The sequence below is a fragment of the Tamandua tetradactyla genome, chromosome 14 (genome assembly GCF_023851605.1).
Source record: "Tamandua tetradactyla isolate mTamTet1 chromosome 14, mTamTet1.pri, whole genome shotgun sequence".
NCBI lineage: Eukaryota > Metazoa > Chordata > Mammalia > Pilosa > Myrmecophagidae > Tamandua > Tamandua tetradactyla.
The window spans coordinates 16,397,141-16,422,926 of record NC_135340.1 but is presented as its reverse complement, the minus strand read 5'-3'; the positions used below and the strand labels follow the sequence as shown (position 1 = coordinate 16,422,926).

The following is a 25,786-nucleotide window of genomic DNA, read 5'->3' as shown; positions in this document are numbered from 1 at the left end:
TGTGGGGTTAAGTTTCATATGAACAAACCCCAAGATTGGAGGCTCAGCATATGGCTTTGGTTGTCTGTACTGCTTATGAGAATATCAAGAATTCAACTTGGGGAAGCTGAATTTTCCCCCTTTGAGATAGGAGTCATTTCATTCTTTTACACATGGCTATCCAGTTCTCACAGAACTGGATTTGTTGAAGAGACTATTCTGTCCTAATTGAGTTGACTTGGCAGCCTTGTCAGGATACAGTTTTGTGCATCAAAAGACTTTGTCAGGAAAATAAAAATGCAGCCTGTATTAGTTAGGGTTTTCTAGAGAAACAGAATCAACAGAAAATATTCTTAAGTATAAAATTTATAAAAGTGTTGCACGTAACTGAGGGAATGTAGAGTCCAAAATCTGTAGGGCAGGCTGTGAAGCTGACGATTCTGATGGAGGGTCTGGACAGACTCCACAGGAGAGTCTCACAGGCCAAAGCAGGAAGAGAACCTGTCTCTTCTGAATCCTCCTTAAAAGGCTTCCAGTGATTAGATTAAGCATCACTCATTGCAGAAGACACTGCCCTTCGCTGATTAAATCTAATCAGCTATGGATGTAGCCGACATGATCATGATTTAATTCTATGAAATGTCCTCATAGCAAAAGACAGGCCAACATTTGCCCAAGCAGACAAACAGATACCACCACCTGGCCAAGTTGACACATGAACCTGACCATGACACAGCCTACTCAATGGGAGTATTGAGTATTGATATGTCCTATCCAAATAATCCAATATTTGGATAGCACATATCACATAAGGATTTAATACCCAGAATATATAAAGAGATTCTACAACTCAACCACAAAAAGACAATCTATTTTAAAAATGGGCAAAAGACATGGATAGACACTTTTCCAAAGTGAAAATACAAATGATTTAATAGCATATGAAAAGATGCTCAACTTCACTAGCTATTAGGCAAGTGCAAATCAAAACCACAATGAGAAACTATTTCATACCCACCAGAATGGCTACTATTAAAAAAAAAAAACAAACAGAAAATTGCAAGTGTTGGGGAGGATGTGTAGGAATAAATTCGCATGTTCACGGTTGTTGGAAATGTAGAATGCTGCAGCTGCTCTGGAAAGGAGTTTGGCGGTTCCTCAAGAAGCTAAATATAGAATTGCTATATGAACCAGTAATCCTATTACTAGGTATGTAATCAGAAGAACTGAAAGCAGGGACATGAACAGACATTTTCACATTGATATTTATAGTGACATTACTCATGATTGCCAATAGATGGAACAGCCCAAATGATCATCTACTGATAAGTGGCTAAGCAAACTGTGATATATATATATATGCTGGAACATTATACAGCTGTAAGATGGAATAAAATTGTGATGCATACAACAACATAGATGAGCCTTGAGGACATTATGTTGAGTGAAATAAGCCAGAAACAAAAGGACAAATACCAAATGGTCCCATAAATATGAACAAATTATAATAAGCAAACTCTGTGAGTTAAAGTTGAGAACACTGGTTATCAGGAGATAGGAAGACAGTAGAGATTGGGCATTCAGTGCTGAAGGAGTACAGAATGTTTCACAAGATAAATTATAAAGATTCAGAAATGGATTAAGCACAGTACTGTGTGATTATAGCACAATATTGGAAATATAATGAACAGCTGAGTGTAAGTATAATTGAAAGAGTAAAGCCAGGAACATGAAGGAATGATAGAGGATGTGGTGGTTTGAAACTCTTATGTACCCCAGAAAAGCCATGCTCTTCTAATCCATTCTCGTGGGTGCAGACCTATTGTGGGTAGGACTTTTCACTTAGACTCTTTCCATGGAGATGTGACCTACCCAATTCAACATGAGTCTTAATCCTCTTTACTGCAGTCCTTTGTGAGAGGAGTAAAAGGCAATAAAATCTAAGAGAGCCCAGAGATATTTAGAGAGAGAAAATGCCCTGGGAGAAGCTAAGAGAGAAAGAAATGCCCACACATTTTGGATATAGCTATTGAAACCAGAAGCTGAGAGAGAAGGACCCGCAGATATCGCCATGTGCCTTCCCATTTGATAGAGTAAACATGAATGCTGTTGGCTTTTTTAAGAGAAGATATTTCCTCTTGATGCCATAATTCAGACATATCCATGGCCTAAGAACTGTAAATTTGTAAACTAATATATTCCCCCTGGAAAAGCCAACTGTTCTAGTTTGCTAGCTGCTGGAATGCAAAACACCAGAGATGGATTGGCTTTTAATAAAAGGAGATTTACTTCGTTCTTCAGAGGAAAAGCAGCTAACTTTCAACTGAGATTCTTTCTTACGCAGGAAGGCACAGGGTGATCTCTGCTGGCCTTCTCTCCAGGCCTCTGGGTTCCAACAACTTTCCCCAGGGTGATTCCTTTCTGCATCTCCAAAGGCCTGGGCTGAGCTGCAAGTGCTGATATGAGGTATGCTGAGCTGCTTTTTGCTGTGCTATGTTGAGCTCTCTCATTTAAGCACAAGCCAATTAAATCAGGCATCATTCATTGCAGCAGGCATGCCTCCTAGCCAACTGCAGATGTAATGAGCGACAGACGAGGTTCATGTACCATTGGCTTATGTCCACAGCAATATAACTAGGCATCTTCACCTGGCCAAGTTGACAACTGAATCTAACTACCACACCAACCCATTTCTGTTATATTGCATTCCAGCAGCATTGGTAAACCCAAATAGATTTTGCTATAAGAGAAGTGGGTGTTGCTGAGTTTGCAAATGCCAAACATGCTGGAATGGCTTTATAAATGGATAAAGGAAAGATTCTAGAAGAATTGTGAAGAGCTTGATAGAAAAGGCCTAGATTGCTTTGTAGAGGCTGTTGATAGAAATATGGACTCTGAAGGTACTTCTGATGAGGACTTAGTCAGAAATGAAGAATGTATTGTTGCAAAATGGAAAAAAAGGCAGCCCTTGTTTTAAAGTGGCAGAGAAGTTGGCAAAATTAAGTCTTGGTATAGAATGGAAGGCAGAATTTGAAAGTAACAAGCTGGGATATCTAGCTGAGGAAATTTCCATATAAAATGTGGAAAATACAATCTGGCTTCTCCTTAAAGCTTATAGTAAAATGCAAGAGGAAAGGGATAAGCTGAGAACTGAACCTTTGAGTATAAACAAACCAGAAACTGATAGTTTCTGAGAAATTTCTGAGTTTTTGGAAAATGAGTCCCCAGAGAATAGTGCCCAAGTAAGTATATAACCAAACATGGAACCAGTCAGCCATGTCAATACAAGTCAGGATTGGAAATTGAGTTATCCAGAAAGAATCTGTGGAAAGTCCTATTGTCAGATCTGAAAACTGCATGGAAAAATGACAAGTTTGTTGTGGGATCTGTATAGAACCAATGCCAGTCTGGACTAACAGAGGCAGAAAAGGGACAGATTTAAGGAAAAATAACTTCAAAGGTAGAAAGATAGAAACTGAGGTCTGAAGCAAAGAAAACTCAGGCCAGGAGAGTGGACCCCCCCCCATGCATATGGAGGGTGAGTTTGCCCTGGAGTATGGAGAGGGTGGGCCTTCCACCCCATTGTCGAGGAAGAATATTACCACCCCAGGGCTCTCAGATGCCTGGGAAATTTGGGAGAGAATGGCCACTATCCCACTGTTCTAAGGGGGTTGAGAGAGAGCCCCAGAGGTGACAGAGAGGTAGGTGCCACCCTGATGCTTGAAAAAAGGTGGAGATAAGAACATGGTAATCTCCTGCAAAGGTTGGAGAGAGCAAGGCTGCTGCATAAGCCCTTGAAGAGGGTGAGACTGCCCCCTTCTCAAGCCCCAAGGACAAAATGCCTTTCTTTAGAGGACTCTCAGACTTTGAAAATCTAGTGGAGTTTGCCCTGAAGGTTTTCAGAACTATTTGGGCTCTTTGGCCTCTGTTTTCCTAACAATTTCTCCCTAAGGAAATGGGAACATTTATCTTACGACTGTCCCTCCTTTGTATATTGGAAGCATAGAACTTGTTCTGAGTTTCACATCTACAGCCAGAGGAATATTTTGCGTTAGGAGACACCATGCCTGTAGCTGATTTTGATGAGGCTTGGTATTATTTTTCACTTAGTATTGTTTTTGTATTGTTACTGAAATGGTTTAAGGTTTTTGTGATACTGTGATGGAATTAATGTATTTTGTATATGGAAGGAACATGTCTTTTCTCAGTCCAGAGGGTGGAATATGCTAGTTTGAATCTGTTATGTACTCCAGAAAAGCCATTCTTATATTAGATTCTCCTAATCCATTGTGAGTGCAGACTTATTGGGGGAGGGATTTTTTGCTTAGGTTGTTTCCATGGAGATGGAACCACCCAATTCAAGGTGGATTTTAATCCTCTTAATCCTTTGTGAAAGGATAAAAAGACAGTAAAAGCTGGTAAAGTCTAGAGACATTTAGAGAAATGCCCCAGGAGAAGCTAAAAGAGAATGAAATGCCCAACAGACATTTTGGAAACAGTCAATGAAAACAGAAGCTGGGAGAGAAGGACCAGCAGATGTCACCATGTGTCTTCTCATGTGACAGCGGAATCTTGGATGTCTCTGGCCTTTCTTCTTTTCTTTTTCTTCTCTTATTTTTTTTCTTCTTTCTTTGCAGAAGAAATAGAAATGTTCTCATATACATTATGGTGGTGAATGCACAAATATGTGATTATACCAGGAGACATTGATTGTACACATAGGATGGATTGTATGGTGTGTGAATAAAACTGTTTAAAAAATAACCAGAAAGATACAAGTGCTGGAGAAGGTGGGAAGAAAGAGATATATACCTATTCAGTGTTGGTAGGGAAGTAAAATGGTGTAGCCACACTGGAGAGCAGTGTGTTGGTTACATATGAGGCTATAGGGTTACCATATGATCCTATAATCCAGTTGTGAGGTATATACTCGGAAGAACTGAAAGCAGGAACATGAACAGACATTTATACACTGGTGTTCATGGTAGTGTTATTCACTATTGCCAATGGATGGATGTGGCCCAAGGGTACATAGGTGGATGAGCTGAACGTCAAACTGTGATGCATACATATGATGGAATATTGTGGATGCAGAAAAAATAAAGTCATGAAACATACAAGGCATGAATGAACCTTGAAGACATTATGTTGAGTGAAATAATCCAGAAACAAAAAGATAAATATTGTATGGTCTCATTAATTTAAACTAACTATAATGCATAAACTCTGAGAATAACTTTGAGAGCACAGATTGCCAGAGGCAGAAAGTGGTCAGGGATTAGGAAATCAATGATTAGGGGGTTACAGAGTATTTAGTAAGGCTAATTGTGAAAGTTTCTAGATTGTAAGCTCTTAAAACAGATATGTTTATTCCTGAGTTTTAACTGTTATCTTTAAACTCTGAGATGCTGTGTTCTTTGTGTAGACCCTAGTAGTTCCCTAGAACCTGGTAGGTCCCTGGAACTATCTGTGTGACACCTGACACTCAGAGCTAGAGTTCCTCAGCTCTGAAAGTCAGCATTATTCCATACAGAACCTGTTAAAGAAGCCAAAAAGAAAGCAGACTTCACTTAGAGATATGAATTAAGATGATCTGATTAGGACTTAAGTAAATCAGAAGACAGGGTAAAGAATGATATTGCCCATATTTTACAGTTTTGTTTGTTTGTTTTATATGCTGTATGGCAGGGGTCACATTTCATTCTTTTTCCATGTGAGAATCCCTGTATTGCAACACCATATGCTGAATTTTTGTTTGTTTGGTTTTTCATTTGTTTGTTTGTTTGGGAAGTGCATGGGCCGGGAATCAAACCCACGTCTCCCTCATGGTAGGCAAGAATTCTACCACTGAACTACCCTTGCACCCCCAATATTGCCTGTATTTTTAAAACCTCGACTTCTGTGTGAGACCAAAGGAAGAGATGTTTATTCGGTACAAAATTTAAATTTTCTGTAGCATACTATCTAATTTAACCTGTCTAGTCAGTTTATTTAAAAAATCTAATTCTATGGAACCTAGAATAGGAAAGGAGATCTTGTTATTCTGTACAGGTTATTTTAATATCCTGATACATGCCAGAATGTTTTGGGGAGAGAATAAAAAAGTGTTTGCAACTGAGAAAAGCTTCCCCACCTTGGGAGTTACTGATATTCTCACAAGCATTAAGGCCTCCAGATTTAATAAGCCAAGCCCTCCATTGAGGCTTGCCCTTATGAATCATATTTCTGTAATGGCAAAACTAAGCCTACATACAATCACATCTCAGGGTCACCCCCAGAGGACCTCTTTTGTTGCTCAGATGTGCCTCTCCTTCTAAGCCAAACTGCAAATAAACTGACTAACCTTCCCCCTACATGGGACATGACTCCCAGGGGTGTAAATCTCCCTGGCAATTTGAGACATGACTCCCAGGAATGAGATTTACCCTGACATCATGGGATTGACAATGCCTTCTTGACCAAAAGAGGGAAGAAAAATGGAACAAAATAAAGTTTCAGTGACTAAAACATTTCAAATAGAGTCAAGAGGTCATTCTGGCAGTTCCTCTAATGCAAATTTCAACCAGATATTGCAAGTTATCACAGCATGCCAAGCCCCAGCCAGCAGTTTTCTTGAAAACCCTAAATAGTACCCTGGGCTCAATCTAAGACTCTATAAAAGTTTTATATTTTTAAGTTTATTTTTGCAGAAACTTAAAGTCTCAAGATGACTCCTATGCAGATAAGCCCTAAAATCCAGGATTTTAATCTCTCTAAGAACATCAACCAGTTTTATTCCTCTACCCTATGAAGTTGACACCCCTTTACAGCATGAAGATGTTAGAATTGTCATTGCCCAGAGACCCCTGAAGATCGAGAGAATGACCAAATGAGAGGGAAGAGTTGTAGCTGAGAATTTAAGATTTAACAAATGATTATGACTACTGACTCATTATATAGAGATTGTATAGTTCTAGTGAATTAGGATACCCTGAAAGAAATACCTGCGATTGTTGACTAGAACCCAGTAGAGCTGATCTTTGATAATGATTGTATAGCAATATAGCTTTCACCTTGTGACCATGTGATTGTTAAAACCTTGTGACTGATACCCCCTCTGTCCAGTGTATGGGTAGAGATGAGTAATAAAATAAAGATATGCATGAAAAATAATAATAGGTTTGGAATTTGGGGGAAAATACCCCTATGTAAATATGGACAACAGTTAATAGTACTATTTAATAATCTTTCATCAATTGTAACAAATGTAACTACTGTTAAAAAGTAATAGAGGGCGGGCCGCGGTGGCTCAGCGGGCAAAGTGCTTGCCTGCTATGCCGGAGGACCTCGGTTCGATTCCCGGCCCCAGCCCATGTAACAAAAACGGAGAAACAGAATACAATAAAACAAGAAAATGTTTAAAAATGTTTCCCTTTCTTCCTTCCTTCCTTCCTTCTATCCTTCCTTCCTTCTCTCTGTCTTTCCTTTAAAAAAAAAAAAAAAAAAAAAAAAAAAAAAAGTAATAGAATCACAGAAAAAAGTACTGTCATCAATTATAACAAATTTTCCTCATCAACACAAATGTTGGTGGTGGGAAGGTATATGGGAATCCTGTATTTTATGCAAACTTCTATGATAAAAAATTGAAAAAAATTAGTTGGTTATAGTTGTGAGTGTCGACTTCTGAACTCTGAATTTGACTCCATGGTCAATATATCTATATCTATATTCATGCAGTACCAAGCTGTTTGACAAATATTGCTTTATAATATGCTTTAAAGTCAGGAAGTGTGAGTCCTACAACTTCATTTTTCTTTTTCAAGATGATTTAGGGTATTTGAGGCCTTTTACCCTTCCCAAATAAAGATGATCATTGGCTTGTCCATTACTGAAAAATAGGATGTTGAGATTTTGATTGGGATTGTGTTGAATCTGTAGACCAATTTGGGTAGAATTGACATGTTAATGATACTCAATCTTCCAATCCATGAACATGGAATGTCCTTCCATTTATTTCATGTCTTTGATTTCCTTAAGCAGTATTTTGTAGTTTTCTGTACACAAGTCCTTTACATCCATGGTTAAATTTATTCCTAGATATTTGATTGTTTTAGTTTCTATTATAAAAGGAATTGCTTTCTTGATTTCCTCCTTAGATTGTGCCTTATGAGTATATAGAAACGCTACTGATTTTTTTGTTGATCTTGTATCCCACCACTTGGACTCATTTATTAGCTCTCATAGTTTTGTTATAGATTTTTTAAGATTTTCTATATATAATATCATAATATCTATAGGATGAAAGTTATATTTCTATATCATGTATATAGTGAAAGTTATATTTCCTCCTTTCCAATTTGGATGACTTTTATTTCTTTTTATTGCCTAACTGCTCTAGATAAAACTTGTAGCACAATGTTGATAACAGTGGTGACAGTTGCATCCTTGTCCCATCCCAGATCCTGGAGGGAAGGCTTTCAGTCTTCCCCCATTGAATACAATGTTAGCTGTGGGTTTTTCATATGTTCCCGTTATTATTTTGAGGAAGTTTCTTTCTAATTCTGACTTTCAAAGTGTTTTTATCAGGAAATCATGTTGGATTTTGTTGAATGCCTTTTCTGCTTCTATCATGTAGCATTTCCCCTTTGATTTGCTAATGTAGTGTATTAAATTAATTATCCTATGTTGAATCACCCTTTCATACCTGGGATAAAACCCACTTCATCATGATGTATAATTCTTTTATTGTGCTGTTGGATTCAATTTGCAAGTATTTTGCTGAGGATTTTTGCATCTATATTCATTAGAGAGATTAGTCTGTATTTTTCTTTTCTTGTAGTATTTCTTCTGGCTTTGACGTTAGTGCAATGCTGGCTTCTATAGAATGAATTAGATAGTGTTCCATCCTCTTCAATTTTTTAGATGAATTTGAGCAGGATTGGTAGTAATTTTTTTTGGAATGGTTGGTAGAATTCACCTGTGAAGCCATCTGGTTCTGGACTATATTAATTGGGAGCTTCTGATGACTGATTCAACTTTTTACTTGTAATTGGTCTCTTGAAGTCTTCCATTTCTTCTAGAGTTAGTGTAGGTTGTTCATGTGTTTCTAGCAATTTGTTCATTTCATCTAAGTTGTCTATTTGTTGGCATGTAGTGGTTCATAGTATCTTCTCATGAAATTTTTCATTTTTGTGGAGTCAGTAGTACTGTCCTCCCTGTCATTTCTGATTCTTTTTACTTGCATCTTCTCTTTGTTTCTGTGTCAGTCTAGCTAAGCATTTCTCAATTGTATTGATTTTCTCAAAGAAACAGCTTTTGGTTTTCTTAATTCTCTGTTTTTTATTCTCAATTTCATTTATTTTTGCTCTAATTTTTATTTTTTCTTTCCTTTTGTTTGATTTGGGATTGGTTTCTTGTTCTTTTTCTAAGTCCTCCAGGTGTACAGTTAGGTCTTTGATGTTAGCACTTTCTTCCTTTTTAACAGAGGCATTTAGGGCTGTAGATTTCTCTCTCAGCACTGCCTTCACTGCATCTCATAAGTTTTGATATGTTATTTTCTCATTTTCATTCATCTCAAGATATTTACTGATTTCTCTTGCAATGTCTTCTTTGACCCACTGATTGTTTAAGAGTGTGTTGTTTAACTTCTATATATTTGAGAATTTTCCAGTTCTCTACCTATTCCTGATTTCCAGTTTATTCCATTATGATAAGATATAATTTCACATTTTTAAAATTTATTGAAACATGTTTTGTGAGAACACATGTATGTATTCTTTGGAGAATGGTCCATGAGAACTTGAGAAGAATGTACCAGAATTATTTATACTGCTATTTGGGGCTGCAGTGTTCATAGGGTCCAGATCATTTATCATTTTATTCAAGTTCTCTGTTTCCTTATTCATCCTCTGCCTAGCTCTTCTCTTTATTGACGAGAGAGGTGTATTGAAGTCTCCAACTACTGTTGTACAGATACCTATTTCTCCCATTCAGTTTTGCCAGTGTTTGCCTCATGTATTTTTGGTGACCCTGGTTTGGTGCATAAATATTTATGATTGTTATTTCTCAATGGATTGCCCCTTTTATTTATATAACGTGTCCTTCTTTGTCTCTTATAAACGTTTTGCATTTAAAGTCTATTTTTTCCATAATAGTATAGCCACCCCAGCTCTTTTTTGGTTACTGTTTGCATGGAATACCTTATTCCAACCTTTCACTTTCAACCTTTTTGTGTCCTTGGGTCTAAGATGAATCTCTTGTACACAGCATAGAGTTGGGTCAATTTTTTTTTATCCATTCTGCCAATCTATGTCTTTGATTGGGGAGTTTAATCCATTAACATTCAATGTTATTACTATAAAGGCTGTACTTACTTTAACTATTTTATCCTTTGTTGTTGTATCTGATTTTTGTCTCTCTTTTTATCCTGTTAGTTACCTTTGCTGATAATCTTCATTTCTGTACTCTCCTCCAAGTCTTTCTCTCCTGTCTTTAACTTTCAGCCTGCAGAATTCCCTTAGTATTTCTTATAAGGCTGATCTCTTGTTGACAAACTGTCTCAGTTTATGTTTAGCCAAGAATATTTTAAACTCCCCACCACCACCACTTTTGAAAGACAGTTTTCCTAGATGAAGAATTCTTGATTAGGAGCTTGTTTCTTTCAGTACCTTAAACACAGCACCCCACTGCCCTCTCACTTTCGTGGTTTCTGATAAAGTATTGACACTTGTTGTTATTGAGTGTTCCTTGTATGTAATGAATCACTTTTCTCTTTCTGCTTTCAGAATTCTCTCTTTGTTTTTGGCATTTAACATTATGATTAGTATGTGTCTCATAGACAGTCTATTAGCATTTATTCTATTTGGAAGATGTTGCTATTCTTGGACATGTTCCTTTATGTCTTTCTTAAGAGTTGGGAAGACTATTATAGTTAAGATGTCAATTCTACATAAATTGATTTATAGATTCAATGTAATACCAATTAAAACCCCAAAAACTTACTTTGCAGAAATAGAAAAACCAATAACCAAATTCATTTGGTAGGGCATGTTGCCTCAAATGACTAAAAATATCTTGAGAAAGAAGAATGAGGTGGGAGTTCTCATATTACATAACTTTAAAGCATATTACAAAGCTACAGTGATCAAAAGAGCATAGCACTGACATAAAGATAGATATAGATATACTGACCAATGGACTCAAATTGAATTTTCAGAAATAGACTTTCTCATCTACAAACAATTGATCTTTGATAAGACAGTCAAGTCAAACTCAACTGGGACAGCACAGCCTCTTCTATAAATGGTGCTTGGAGAACTGGCTATCCATAGCCAAAAAAATGAAAGAGGGCCCATATTTCATACCCTATACAAAAATTAACTCAAAGTGAACCAAAGACCCAAATACTTGAGCTAATACTATAAAACTTTTAGAAGAAAATGTAGAGAAATACTTAAAAATCTTGTGATAGGAGATGTTTTCCCAGACTTTATACTCAAAGCTTGAGCAATGAAAAACAAATAGAGCAATGAAATTTCCTCAAAATTAAACACTTTTCTGCATCAAAGGACTTTGTCAGGAAAGTACAAAGTCAGTTTATGCAATGGAGACAATATTTGAAACCACATATTAGATAAGGATTAATATCCAGAATATATAAAGAGCTTTTATAACTTAACAACAAAGGACAAACAATCCAATTTTAAAATGAGCAAAAGACATGGGCATATATTTATCCAAAAAGAAAATACAAATGACTCAAAAACATATGAAAAGTTGCTCAACCTCACTAGCTATTAGAGAAGTGCAAATCAAACCCACAGAGAGATATCATCTCATACCTACTAGAATGGCCATTATCAAAAACAAAACAAAACAGAAAACTACAAGTATGGTAGAGGATGTGGAGAACTAGGTACACTTATTTACTGTTGGTGGGAATGTAAAATGTTGCAACTGGTCTGAAAGGCAGTTTGCTGGTTCCTCAGGAAGTTAAGAATAGAATTGCCATGTGATCCAGAAATCCCATTACAAGGTATATATTCAGAGGAACTGAAGGCAAGGAAATGAATAGACATTTGTACACCAATGTTTATAGTTGCATTACTCACAATTTCCAAGAGATGGAAATCATCCAAATGTCCATCAATGGACGAATGTCTAAACAAACTATTCTATATACATTCAATAAAACATTACACAGCTGCAAAACAGAATAAAGTCACGACACATGCAAAACCGTGGATGAAACTTGCGGACATTATGCTGAGTGAAATTAGTCAGAAACAAAAGGACAAATACTATATGGTCTCACTAACATGAACAACATTAATGAGCGAACTTTGAGAGTTAAAATGGAGAATAAGCTTAGGAGATAGAAAGAGGGTAGAAATTCGGTATTTGATACTGAAGGAGTGCAGAATGTTCAACAAGATTGATTGTAAAGATTCAGAAATGGATATCACAATACTATCTGATGGTAGCACAATAATGTAAGTACATTGAACAAAGCTGCATTTAAGTATGGTTGAAGGAGGAGGGCTGGGGGCATGTATGACACCAGAAAGAAAGAGGATTAAGACTGGGAGGGTATAAATTAGCTAAGCCTAGAGTGGACAATGTAGGTGATTAAATGTGCAAATATAAGAATGTTTTTGCATGAGGGAGAACAAATGAATGTCAACATTGCAGGGTGTTGAAAAATGGGACAGCATATGGAAAAATACAGTCCATGCAAACCAGGGTCTACAGTAAACAGTAATATTGCAATATGCTTCCATTGAATGTAACAAAAGCAATATGCCAAAGCTAAATGTCAGTAAGTGGGGGGATATAAGGGAGGAGTATGGGATTCTTTGTGGAAGAAATGGAAATGTCCTTATATAGATTTTGGTGGTGAAGGCATGGCTGTGTGATTAAAACAGGAATCATTGATTTTTCACTTAGGTTGGATTATGTGGTGTGTGAATAAAACTGTTTGAAAATGAACAGAGATGTGGCCTCTCCTCTCCCTGCCATGGCATGCACTTGTCCGTTAATATCAGTGTACTCTGAAAAGAGGGAATCATCTGCAAAAATCTTACTTTGCCTGCTGTATTCAAGGCTCCCAATAGACTGAATTTGTGAACTTTGTTCTCACCAACTTTCACAAATAAACAGACAGCCCTTTGCTGTCAGTGAGTTAGATCATCAAACCAGTGCTGAAGCCTGGTATCATCAAAGTCTTCACAAACATCCCTGGAATTACTCTGCTTAATGTAAGCAAGCTGAACATTTTGAAACTTGTTCTTGGTGGGCAGGAAGGATGTTTCTGCATTTGGACTGAAAGTGCTTCCACAAGTTAGATGACCTGTATGGCACTTGGCGTAAAGCTGCCTCCCTCAAAAGTGACTCCAACCTTCCCATGCACAAGATGATGAATACAGTCCTTAGCAGAATCTTGAAAAGCCCAGAGATCTGAAGAGCCCTCTGAGCACCACACAAGAAGATTACTTGTAGAGTTCTAAAGAAGAATCCACTGAAAAACCTGAGAATCGTGTTGAAACTAAACCCATATGCAAAGACCATGCACTGAAACACCATTCTTCACCAGGCCAAGAATCACAAACTCGGGTGGATAAAGCTGCCGCAGCACTAGAGGCCAAATCAGATGAGAAGGGGGTTCCAGGTAAGAAGCCTGTAGTTGGTAAGAAAGAAAAGAAGGCTATTGGTGTTAAGAAGAAGCCACAGAAGCAGAAGCCTTTGGAAAAGGAGGCTGCAGCTACTAAGAAGACAGAAGAAAAGAAACCTACCACAGAAGAAAAGAAGCCTGCTGTCTAAATTGCTTATTCCATAAAGCTCAAAATCATTTTGGACACATTATTTTGAATAAAGACCAAATTCAGATAAAAGAAAAAAAAAAGAACAGCAAGATACAAGTGCTGGAGGAAATGTGGAGAGACAGATATACTGATACACCGTTGATAGTGAAGTAGAGTGGTGCAGCCCTTCTGGAAGTCAGTGTGGTGGCTCCACAAGAGGCTAGGGTTGGGGTTACCATATGATCCTGTATGATCCTGCAACCCCGTTTTTAGGTAGATTCTTGGAGGAACTGAGAGCGAGGATGCAAACGAACCTTTGCACAGTGTATTTATGGCAGCAGTGTTTGTGATTTGCAATGGATGAATGGATGAAGGTGGCCTAAGGGTACACTGACTGAGGAACAGAAGGGGGACCTGTGGTTTATTGTATACATACAATGGAATATTGACCAGCTGCAAGAAGGAATAAAGTTGTGAAGCATGCAACTAGGTGAATGAATCTTGAGGACAGTATATTGAGTGAAATAAGCCAGAAATGAATAGGCAAATATTATAGCACCTCACTAATATGGGCTAACTATAATGCGCAAACTCTGAAAATCGAATATGAGAGCAGAGGTTATCAAGGGAAGACCTACTGTACAGGTTCCTAGATGGTAAGCTCTTATAGCAGTCCCATCTACTCTGGAGTGTTAACTTATTTTTAAATTCTGAGATGCTGAACTCTGTATGTATAACCTAGTAGTTCCCTGAAACTTTGGCTATCTGTGTGACATCTGAGACTCAGAGCTAGAGTTCTGCTGCTATGAAATTTAGCATTACCGAATTGTTAAAAGCGCTGAAAAAGTGATCAGACTTCAAAAAGTGATCAGACTGGAACAATATGGCGGACGGTGAGCGGCCCAAGAAAAGAAGGATAATAGAGCTGCTGCAGGCTGAGAAAATGGCTGTTGATGGTGTGTGTGGAGACTGGGAAGGTTGCTGGAACCAGGTAAAGAGTTCCTCGAGCCATCTGGACCCTTCACGCACTCTCATTTCGAACCGAACACTGAATCTCTCCAGTTTTTGTTAGATACATGTAAAGTTCTACTTATTGGAGCTGGCGGCTTTGTATGTGAGCTCCGGAAAGATCTGGCATTGTCTGGTTTTAGACAGAGTCATGTTACAGACATGGACACCGTAGGTGTTTCCAATCTAAATAGGCTTTTTTTTCTGGCCTGAAGATGTTGGAAGACCTAAAGCTGAAGTCACTGCTGAATTTCTAAATGACCTAATTCCTAATTACAATATGGTTCCACATTTCAACGATATTCAGGATTTTAATGACACTTTCTATCAACAATTTCGTATTATTGTATGTGGACTGGACTCTATTATTGCCAGAAGATAGATAAATGGCATGCTGATACCTCTTCTAAATTACGAAGATGGTGTGTTATGTCCAAGCTCCATTGTCCCTTTGATAGATAGGGAACAGAAGGTTTAAAAGGAAATGCCAGGGTGATTCTGCCAGAAATGACTGCTTGTATTGAATGTGAACTGCAACTTTATCCATCACAGGTTAATTTTTCCAGGTGCACCATTGCATCTATGCCCAGGCTACCAGAACACTGGAATGAGTATGTAAGAATATTGCAGTGGCCTAAAGAGCAACCTTTTGAAGAAGGGGTTTCATTAGATGGAGATGATCCTAACCATATTCAGTGGATTTTCAAAAAATCCTTAGAGAGAGCATCATAATATTAGAGGTACATGTAGACTCACTCAAGTTGTTGTAAAACGAATCATTCCTGCAGTCACTTCCACAAATGCAGCCATTGCAGCTGTGTATGCCACTGAGGTTTTTAAAACAGCCACAAGTGCATACATTCCCCTTAATAATTAATTGGCATTCAATGATGTAGATGGGCTACATACATATACATTTGAAGCAGAGAGAAAGGAAAATTGTCCAGCTTGCAACCAGCTTCCTCAAAATATTTAATTTTCTCCATCAGCTAAACTACAGGAGGTTTTGGATTATCTAATCAATAGTGCATCTCTGCAGATGAAATCTCCAGTCATCACAGACACATTAGAGGGAAAAAATGAACTGACTTACACTTGGTGAACTCGACTGAAGAGCAAACAAGGCCAAATCTCTCCAAGACATTAAAAGAATTGGGACTTATTGATAGGCAAGAACTGGCAGTTGCAGATTTCACCTCACAGACTGTACTATTCAAACTTCATTTTACTTCTTAAGGAAAATAAATTTGCACCTAATAGAAAACTTATGGAAATATCACTTTGTGGATACTAAGAAATTTAATGGATGTCACTTTTAGCATTAGTGTTATTGGAATTTAATTTTTTTTAATATGAAGAACCACTTTTCTTTTTTTGACTTTATAATGTTCCTGTGAAGACAGATTTGGGGGTGGGAGCTTGTAAGCATTTTCATTAGTATATATGCAAAATGATGCCCAGGGAAAAGAAGAGAAAAATGTATTGGTTTTCTTAGAAGAGGAGGCATATATCCTTTTTTGTTATTAAGGTCAAAGAAGGCATTCCTCAACTTTCAGTTTAGCACCCACATAAACAACAGTTGGGCACCCACACATACAAAAGGTATCCTTTTAAGGAAAATAAGAGAATTAAGTTTTAAAAATTTTTTTTATTTTAAATGTTTTTATTAATAAAACAACATACAAACACATAAACATTCTTAACATACAAACATTCCATACATGGTGTACAATTAATGGCTCACAATGTCATCACATAGTTGTGTGTACATAGCTGTTCTAGTTTTCTAGCTGCTGGAATGCAATATACCAGAAACAGAATAGCTTTTAAGAAGCGGAATTTAATAAGTTGCTAGTTTACATTTCTAAGGCTGAGAAAATGTCCCAATTACAACAAGTCTATAGAAATGTCCAATCTCAGGCATCCAGGGAAAGATACCTTGGTTCAAGAAGGCTGATGAAGTTCAGGGTTTCTCTCTCAAGTGGAAGGGCATATGGCAAACACAGAGTTTCTCTCTCATCTGGAAAGGCACATGGTGAACACAGTCAGGGTTCCTCTCTCATCTGGAAGGGCACATGGCAAACACGGCGTCATCTGCTAGCTTCTTCTCCTGGCTTCTGGTTTCATGAAGCTCCCTGGGAGGCATTTTCCTTCTTCATCTTCAAAGGTTACTGGCTCATGGACTGTGCTCCTGGTGCTGCAACATTCTCTGCTCTCTCCAAATCTCCTTCATTCTCCAAAATATTTTATCTTTTATAGGACTTCAGAAACTAATCAAGACCCATTCAAATGGGTGGAGACATGCCTCTACCTAATCCAGTTTAACAACCACTCTTGACTAAATCACATCTCCAGGGAGATGATCTAATTACAGATTCAAACATACAGTATTGAATAGGGATTATTCTGCCTTTACGAAATGGGATTTAGATTAAAACATGGCTTTTCTAGGGAACATACATCTGTTTAAGCCAGCACACCTGTGCATGGAAATGGGAAATATTTCCATGTGTTTATTTGCTATGTGCAGTGGTCAGTATGCACAATATTAAAGCCAAGACATGGATGTTTAAAGAATTTAATATTTAGTTAGTTATCATTGATGCTTTCGCACTATTTATTAATAAAATCATATATTGTAAAAAAAGAGGTGATCAGACTGCAATTCATTCATATGAATGAAGCTGGTCTGGTTAGGACTAAGGTGAATCAGAAAACAGGGTAAAGGATGACATTGAATGCATAGTAAAACTTCAACTTCTGTGTGAGACCAAAGGAAAAGATGTTTATTTGATGCAAAATTTATGTTTTTTGTAGCACACTATCTAGTTTAACTTGTATAATCAGCTTATTTGAACACCGTAATTACATGGAATCTTCAATAGGGAATGAGATCCTGTTGGTTTGTACAGGTTGGTGTGATGCCGCAATACATCCCACAGTAATCTGTGCAGAAAATAAAAAAGTATTTGCAAAGTCCCCTTTGGCTGGGGTAAAAAATAGAAACATTAAACTTCCCCACCTGGGGAAGCCTGATATTCTTACAAACATTGGGGACTGCCAAGTTGATGGGCCACACCCTCAATCTTGGGGCTAGCCCTTATGAAATTTATTCCTGCAAAAGATGGGCTAAGACTACTTAAAATTAGGCCTAAGAGTCACCCCAGAAAACCTCTTTTGTTACTCACATGTGGCCTCTTTTTCTCTAAGCCGTCTCTGCAAATAAATTCACTGCCCTCCTCCCTACATGGGACATGAATCCCAGGGGTATAAATCTCCCTGGCAACATGGGACATGACTCCCAAGGATGGGCCTGGCCCTGGCATCATGGGATTGAGAAAGCTTTTTTGACCAAAAAAGGGAAGAGAAATTAAACAATATTCAGTGGCTAAGAGATTTCAAATAGAGTTGAGAGGTCATTTTGGAGGTTATTTTTATACAGTATATAGATATCTCTTTTCAGTTTTTGGTATATTGGAATACCTAGAGGGAAATACCTGGTACTGTTGAGCTGTAATCCAATAGCTTTGATTCTTGAAGATTATTTTATAACCATAAAATCACAAGTTGTTACCATGTGATTGTGAAAACCTTGTGACTGACACTCCCTTTATCTATATGGAGAAATGAGAACGAAAATAAAGACAAAAATAAATAAATAATAGGGGGATAATGGATATGGGATGTTTTGGGTGTTTATTGTTATTTATTTATTTATTTTGAGTAATGAAAATGTTCAAAAATCATTTGTAATGATTAATGCACAGCCATGTGATAATACTATGAACCACTGATTGTACACTGTAGATGATGATATGGTATGTGAATATGCAATATATACATCAATAAAATTGCATTAAAAATTAGTATACAGAGAAACAAAATACAATAAAACAAGAAAATGTTTAAAAGATGTTTCCCTTTCTTCCTCTCTTCCTTCCTTCTATCCTTCCTTCCTTCTCTCTGTCTTTCCTTTAAAAAAAAAAAAAAAAAAAAAAAAAAAAAAAAAAATTAGTATACAGGGCAGGCCACGGTGGTTCAGCAGGCAGAGTTCTCAACTGCCATGCTGGAAACCAGGATTTGATTCCCAGTGCCTGCCCATGTGAAAAAAAAAAATTACTATACAGTTGCAAGATATGAGTTATTAGACAGATGCCTCATAGAACACCGAGGATAAAGAAAAGATCCTAAAAGCTTTCAGAAAGAAAAAACAGGTTGCTCACAGAACAAGAATCAGACTGGTTTGAAATTTATAAGAGGACCTGTGAACCTTAAAAAACAATGATTCAGTGCTATCAAAGTCCTTTGAAGTTCTCACCACCTCCAACCTTGATGACGCAGATACTCTGCAAAAGAAGGTGGTGCTCTTCATCATGAAGCTGCACAAATGTCTGAACCAGAACTTGGAGAAGCTGACGAAGGAATGTACTGGAGTAGCTGCAGCATTGCATGCTACCCCACAGCAAGGCAAGACAACGGATCTGCAGAGGTGTCTGATATTCTACAATGACCAAAAGAGTTTATTGGCTGTTTTTTCATTTCAGCTTTCCAAATTTGTGAAAATTTATTTTGTGTCCAACCTTAACTCAAAACATGCTAAGAAGGGAATTTGTGGAAGTGTAGTTCCAGCTTAACTAAGTCAACACTATAGAACTATCACAAAAAGACATATCAAAATCCAGGAAAAACAAAAATCTGTACAAGAAAGTCATGTTTCTGATACAAAGCCTGCAAAGAGTTGGTATGGTTTTGAACATAAAGGTAAAAAAACATTTAGTTTTGATATTTGGAGCATTCTCCTGAGAAGGGCACTCATGTTTGGGGACCTGGAATTTCTGTTTCTTCTAAGTCCTGTCATATTGCTTTGTTCTTTTCATACTGATTAATAGTTGATAATCAAAATAATATGAATGCTATTCATTTGTTCTCAATGTTTTAAATTAACTTGAAAGACCTAATTTTAGCTATAAGACAAAAGTAATATCAGCTCTATAGCTTCAATATTAATTGAAGGCAAGAGAATTTAGGAATTCGTACATAGGAGGAATTAAAAGACATTTTAAGGATGCTAAATTTTTCATCTAACTTAGTGTAGAATCAAGAATATACCTTAAATGAATCAAGAAATGGAGCTTTAAGTTCAACAGAAGTCCTTTTTAAGTGACCTCCACCTAACTAATTTCTAAGATTTTCTATTTTATTAATCTTGTTCTCCATTTGGTCTGTGACATAATCCTAATGGACGACTATGGTACAAAAACTGCTCACAGCTAGTAAATTAATCTCTAGTGTCCATTTGCATTTCTGCTCTCATCAATTTATTATGATTTTCAAGCGCTAGTTCTGGTTTATTCCCAAGCCTGTCAAATCCAGTTATGCCTATTATTGAAATTATGCAATTTAAGAGTTAAGTAAATTGTTAATACCTGAATATAAAAAAATAGTTTTATCCATTAGAATTCAGTTACACTTCAAAAAACTCAATTAAGGTGAGACGGTAATAAAACTGCTATTGAATTAGCTATGGGAAAACAATTGTAAACGTGTGAAAAAAACAGTGCAAAAGCATAAAAATATAATGTGCACACTACTTTGCAAGAATGTGTTAATTCTCACTCCACTTTGAAGGAAAAAGAAACTAGATATCATAGAAAATGCATTATGGGTGTAGTTTATAAAATTGAAGTGTGTGGAACTAAAAATAGTAAATCCAAATTCAAAGAGAACGTCTTAATGCTATATCGAAAGATAGATAAAATGAATAATGTTTTCGGTTAAATAAGATGTATTTTTTATGACTTGCCACAGTAATTAATTTGTCAATTAGCCGGTCAATTGCTGGCCCTGATCAAGATGGATACAGAGACTTCTACTACATATTAATAATAAAGGTGAACAATCGTGTTTGGACTTGCAAAAATGGAAAGGAAAAGGAGAGGGGGCAGGTAGGGAGTATGATATTGTAAATGAATTAATTTTTCATCTTTGATAATAAGGAGTCAATGGCTTAAAATTAATTAAGAAAATTAAGTTGTAAATATACTGCTTCAAGTTGTTGAGATAACTACTCATCTAGAAATAAAACCAGAAATGGTTAAAATTGGTTCCTTCTGGAGAAAGGGACAGAATGGAAGTGAGAATGGCAGGTCTTTCCTTTTAATTGTATACAGTTGTGTATACCGTTAGAAATGTTTTTGTGTTTTTTTTTTTTTTTTTACCAATTCTTGAATTGCTTGTACTATTTTACAATACAACACTTTTTAATATTTTTTTAAATTAGAGAAGTTGTGGGTTTATGGAAAAATCATGTATAAAATACAGGGTTCCCATACACCACCCTATTATTAACACCTTGCATTGTTGTGGTACATTTGTTACAACTGATGAAAGCACATTTTTATAAGTGTACTATTAACTGTAGGCCATGCTTTAACCTAAGGTTCACTGTTGGTGTTGCGCAGTTCCATGGATTTTTTTCCCATAGTTTTTATTCTAATCATTCTTAGATAACCTAAAATTGCCTCTTATAACCATGCTTAAATATGTCATTTAATTTTTAAAAGTCCAGATTAAAAAAAATAAGGTTAGTTTCCTCAATTTCATTCTTCTTTTTTAAGAATGACCCAATCAGATGCCTTCAAGGGCAGATAGGTATATCAATCAGGGTCCTACCAGAGAAAGAGAACTAGATAGATAGATAGATAGATAGATAGATAGATAGATAGATAGATAGATAGATAGATAGATAGATAGATAGATAGATAGATAGATAGATAGATAGATAGATAACAAAATATATTTAAGGAATTCATTTATACTATTGTGTGTGCTGACTACTCTGAAGTCTGTAGGGCAGGCTTGAAACTCAGGCATGAGCTGAAGCTCCATTCCACAGGTGCAATTTATTTTTCCTCAGGGAAATCTCGGTTTTGCTTTCAAGGGCTTTCAGTTGGTTGTATGAGGTCCATGTAGATTATCAGGGATAGTATCCTTTTGTTAAAGTCAACTGATGGTAGATGCTGACTACCATGTACAAAATACCTTCACAGCAACTACACCTAGACTAGCGTTTGATTGAATAACTGGGTACTATTGCCTAGCCAAGTTGACACATTAAAAAAATTTATTTCTACCAGGTAGAAGAGAGGAATTGTTCAGCTATAGTATGTAATCTAAATTACTTTCTCTTGTGGGTGTTAAAGTGTAATTTTTTTTTAAATGAGGCCCATAGATTTTAACATTTTTTTTTAATTGTGAAATATACCATATATACAAAAAAGCAATACATTTCAAAGTACATTTTAACAAGTAGATGTAGAATAGATCTCAAAATTTGGTATGGGTTACATTTCCACAATGTTAGGTTTTTCCTTCTAGCGACTATAACACACTGGAGACTAACAAGAAATATCAATATAATGATTCAATAGTCATACTCATTTGTAAAATCCTAACTTTTCTCTTATAACTCCTCCTTGTCCTTTGGTCTTTCTCCCAGTCTTTAGGGATATTTGAGTTAGCCCCATTCTAATTTTTTTCATGTTGGAAAGGGGTGTTGACAATATAGGATAGGAGGATGGAACTGGTTGATGTTCTTGGAGAGACGGGAACCTCTGAGTTTTACTACTTATCTGGTCTAGGAGCCATCTGAAGGTTTAGGTTTCTGAACAGTAAATTTAGTTTGTGCAACTTTTGTAGGATCTCAGATAGAGACCTGAGTATTCTTTAGGATACAGGAATGATGTTGTTAATCTTGACAATATCTAGCTGAAGCTTGTGTAAGAGTAGCCTCTAGAATAGCCTCTCCACTGTATTTGAACTCTCTTAGCCAGTGATACCTTATTTTGCTATATTTCTTTCCCCCCTTTTTTTCAGGAAGTCATTGTTAATCCTTTGGTGCAAGGGCCAGGCTCATCCCTGGGAGTCACGGCCCATGTTGCCAGGGAGACTCACACCCCTGGGCATCATGTCCCATGTAGGAGGGAGGGTAATGATTTTACTTGCAGATTTGGGCTTAGAGGGAAAGAGCGAGGCCACATCTGAGCAACAAAAGAGGTTCTCTGGAAGTAATTCTACCTATAATTGTAGGTAGGCTTAGCTTCTCCACTACAGAAATGTTTCATAAGAGCAAGCTTCAAGCTCAAGGGCTTGAGGGCCATAGATTTTTTTAAAACTTTTTTTATTGTGAAATGTATACAAAAAAGCAATAAATTTCAACATAGATTTTAACAAGTAGTTATGGAACAGATTTCACAGTTTAATATGGGTTACAGTTCTACAATTTCAGGTTTTTCCTTCTAGCGCCTCCAAGACACTGGGGACTAACAGAAATGTCAATATATTGATTCAGCAGTCATAGTCATTTGTTAAATCCTATCTTCTCTGTAATACCCCTTTTCTTTAAATAACATATATACCTAAAAGCAATACATTTCAAAGTACATTGCAACAAATAGTTGTAGAACAGATTTCACAGTTTGTATGAATTACAATTCCGCAATATTAAGTTTTTATTTCTAGCTACTCAAAGGTACTGGAGGCTAAAAGAAATATCAGTAAAATGATTCAGGACTTATTTGTTAAACCCAAATTTCTCGGTATAACTCCACCATCACCTCTGATCTTTCTCACACTCTGTAGGGGTATTTGAGCTATGACCATTCTAAGTTTTGTCTTTTTTTTTTTTTAACTTTGTTTATTGTATAGTATAACATATATACAAAGCAAAGAAATAAAAAAGCAATAGTTTTCAAAGCACTCTTCAAAAAGTGGTTACAAGATATATCCCAGAGTTTTTTATGGGTCACCATATGATCCTTTCATATTTTTCCTTCTAGGTGCTCCAGAATATAGAAGGCTAGAGGGCCCAAATATGTTTTTTAATCATCACAGTCAACTTTTTTTCCCTTCTTTTTTTTATGAACAATAACATATATACAAAAAAGCTATAAATTTCAAAGCACAGCACCACAATAAGTTGTAGAACATATTTCAGACTTTGACATGGGTTACAATTTCACTATTTTAGGTTTTTACTTCTAGCTGCTCTAAAATATTGGAGACTAAAAGAGGATATCATTTTAATGATTCAGCATTCATATTCATTTGTTAAGTCCTATCTTCTATGTATAATTCCACCATCACCTTTGATCTTTCCATACCTCTCTTTGGGGTTGTTTGGGCTATGGCAATTCTAAATTTTTGATACTGGAAGGGTCTGTTACTAATATGGGGTAGGGAGATGGAACTATCTGATATTCTGGAGAGGCTGGCCTAGGTTTCAGCACTTATCTGGACCAGGGGCCTGTCTGGAGGTTGTAGGTTTCTGAAAAGTTACTCTAGTGCCTGGAACACTTGTGGAATCTTATAAATTGCCCTAGGTATTCTTTAGGATTGGCCGGAATGGTCCTGGTTGGGGTTTGGTAGGTTATGATAGGTAGCAAGGTCTACTGAAGCTTATGTAAGAGCAACCTCCAGAGTAGCCTCTTAAATCTATTTGAACTCTCTCTGGCACTGTACTTTATTAATTACACTTCTTTTCCCACTTTTGGTCAGGATGTAATTGTTGAGCCCATGGTGCCAGGTCTGGATTCATCCCTGAGAGTCCTCTCCCACATTGCCAGGGAGACTTTCACCCCTGGATGTCATGTCCCACATAGGGGGAGGGCAATGATTTTGCTTGCAGAGTTGGGTTTAGGGAGCCTGAGACCCCATCTGAGCTACAACAGAGGTCCTCCAGAAGTAACTCTTAGGCATGCCTATAGGTAGTCTAGGCTTTTCCACTACCTACATAAACTTCACAAGGGTAAGCCTCATGATCGAGGGTGTGGCCTATTGATCTGGGTATCCCTAAAGTTTGACACAGTATCAAGGGATTCCCTGATGGTAAGGTTTAATAGTTCCATAGTCTTTTTCCCGTACCTCAGGGGACTTTGCCAATACTTTTTGATTATCTGGTTAATCTAGGATGTTTCCAGGCCTTTCAATAATCTATACAGGATTAAAAGATTAAGGTCCATAGATTTTTAAAGAAAAAGCTTTTATGTGATTGAGCTCTCTGGCATGTTCTAGAGTTGGGCTCAATTTGGCATTATTGAGAGGCAACCTTTCAAAGATTGTGAGATAGAGAAACCAAAAAGTACTAAGAACAAGAAAAACAAATAGTAAGCATTAATCTTTGATTTACAACTTTACACATATCATTAGCCTAAGAGATCATTAATCTATTTATTCAAGTAGTTAGCCAAACATGAGGCTAGAATATAGGTCCTAATCAAATTGAAGAGCCTTGACTTAATTACTAGGGTACATAGTGGATGGTAACCATCAAAGAATTTTAGTCAGGGGCTTGGCATAACCTAGATCAGATTTGCGTGTTGCACTTCATACTATAATAATTAATATTTGAAATAATATTTAAAAGATGAAAATGGGCAGATATTTATTACTACAGCAATAGTAAGCATAAAATAAAAAAGCAGCAGACAACCAGAGTCAATATGGGTTTTAGTTCTGACATTAAATTTACTAGCCATTCTTTTAAACTATTTTTTTATTGTGAAATATAACATATATACAAAAAAGCAAAAAATTTTCAAGACATTTTACCAAGCAGTTACAAAACAGACTTTAAAGTTTGGTATGGGTTACAGTTCCATGATTTTTTTGTTTTTTCTTCTAGCTGCTCCAAGACACTGGATACCAAAAGAAATATCAATAGGATTCAGTAGTCATGCTCATTTGTTAAATCCTACCTTCTCTGTATAACTCCACCATCACCCTTGATCTTTCTCCCACTCTTTAGGAGTATTTGGTTGGGAGTTGGCAAGTTACGATAGGTAGCAATGTCTAAATGAAGCATGCATAAGAGTGATGTCCAATGTAGCCTCTCAACTCTATTTGAACTCTCTCAGACGCTGATACCTTATTGGTACACTTCTTTTCCCCATTTTTGTCAGGATGGCACTGTTGATCCCATGGTGCCAGAGCTAGGCTCATCCCTGGGAGTCATCTTCCATGCT

General features: G+C 36.7%; 1 protein-coding gene and 1 pseudogene across 2 annotated transcripts in view; both read left to right on the top strand.

Moving 5' to 3' along the window:
* MIPOL1 (mirror-image polydactyly 1) overlaps positions 1–25,786 on the top strand; it is a 503,449-nt gene that overhangs the window by 23,372 nt on the left and 454,291 nt on the right. The window lies entirely within an intron of this gene.
* Positions 13,796–16,001, top strand: LOC143654818 (NEDD8-activating enzyme E1 catalytic subunit pseudogene; annotated as a pseudogene).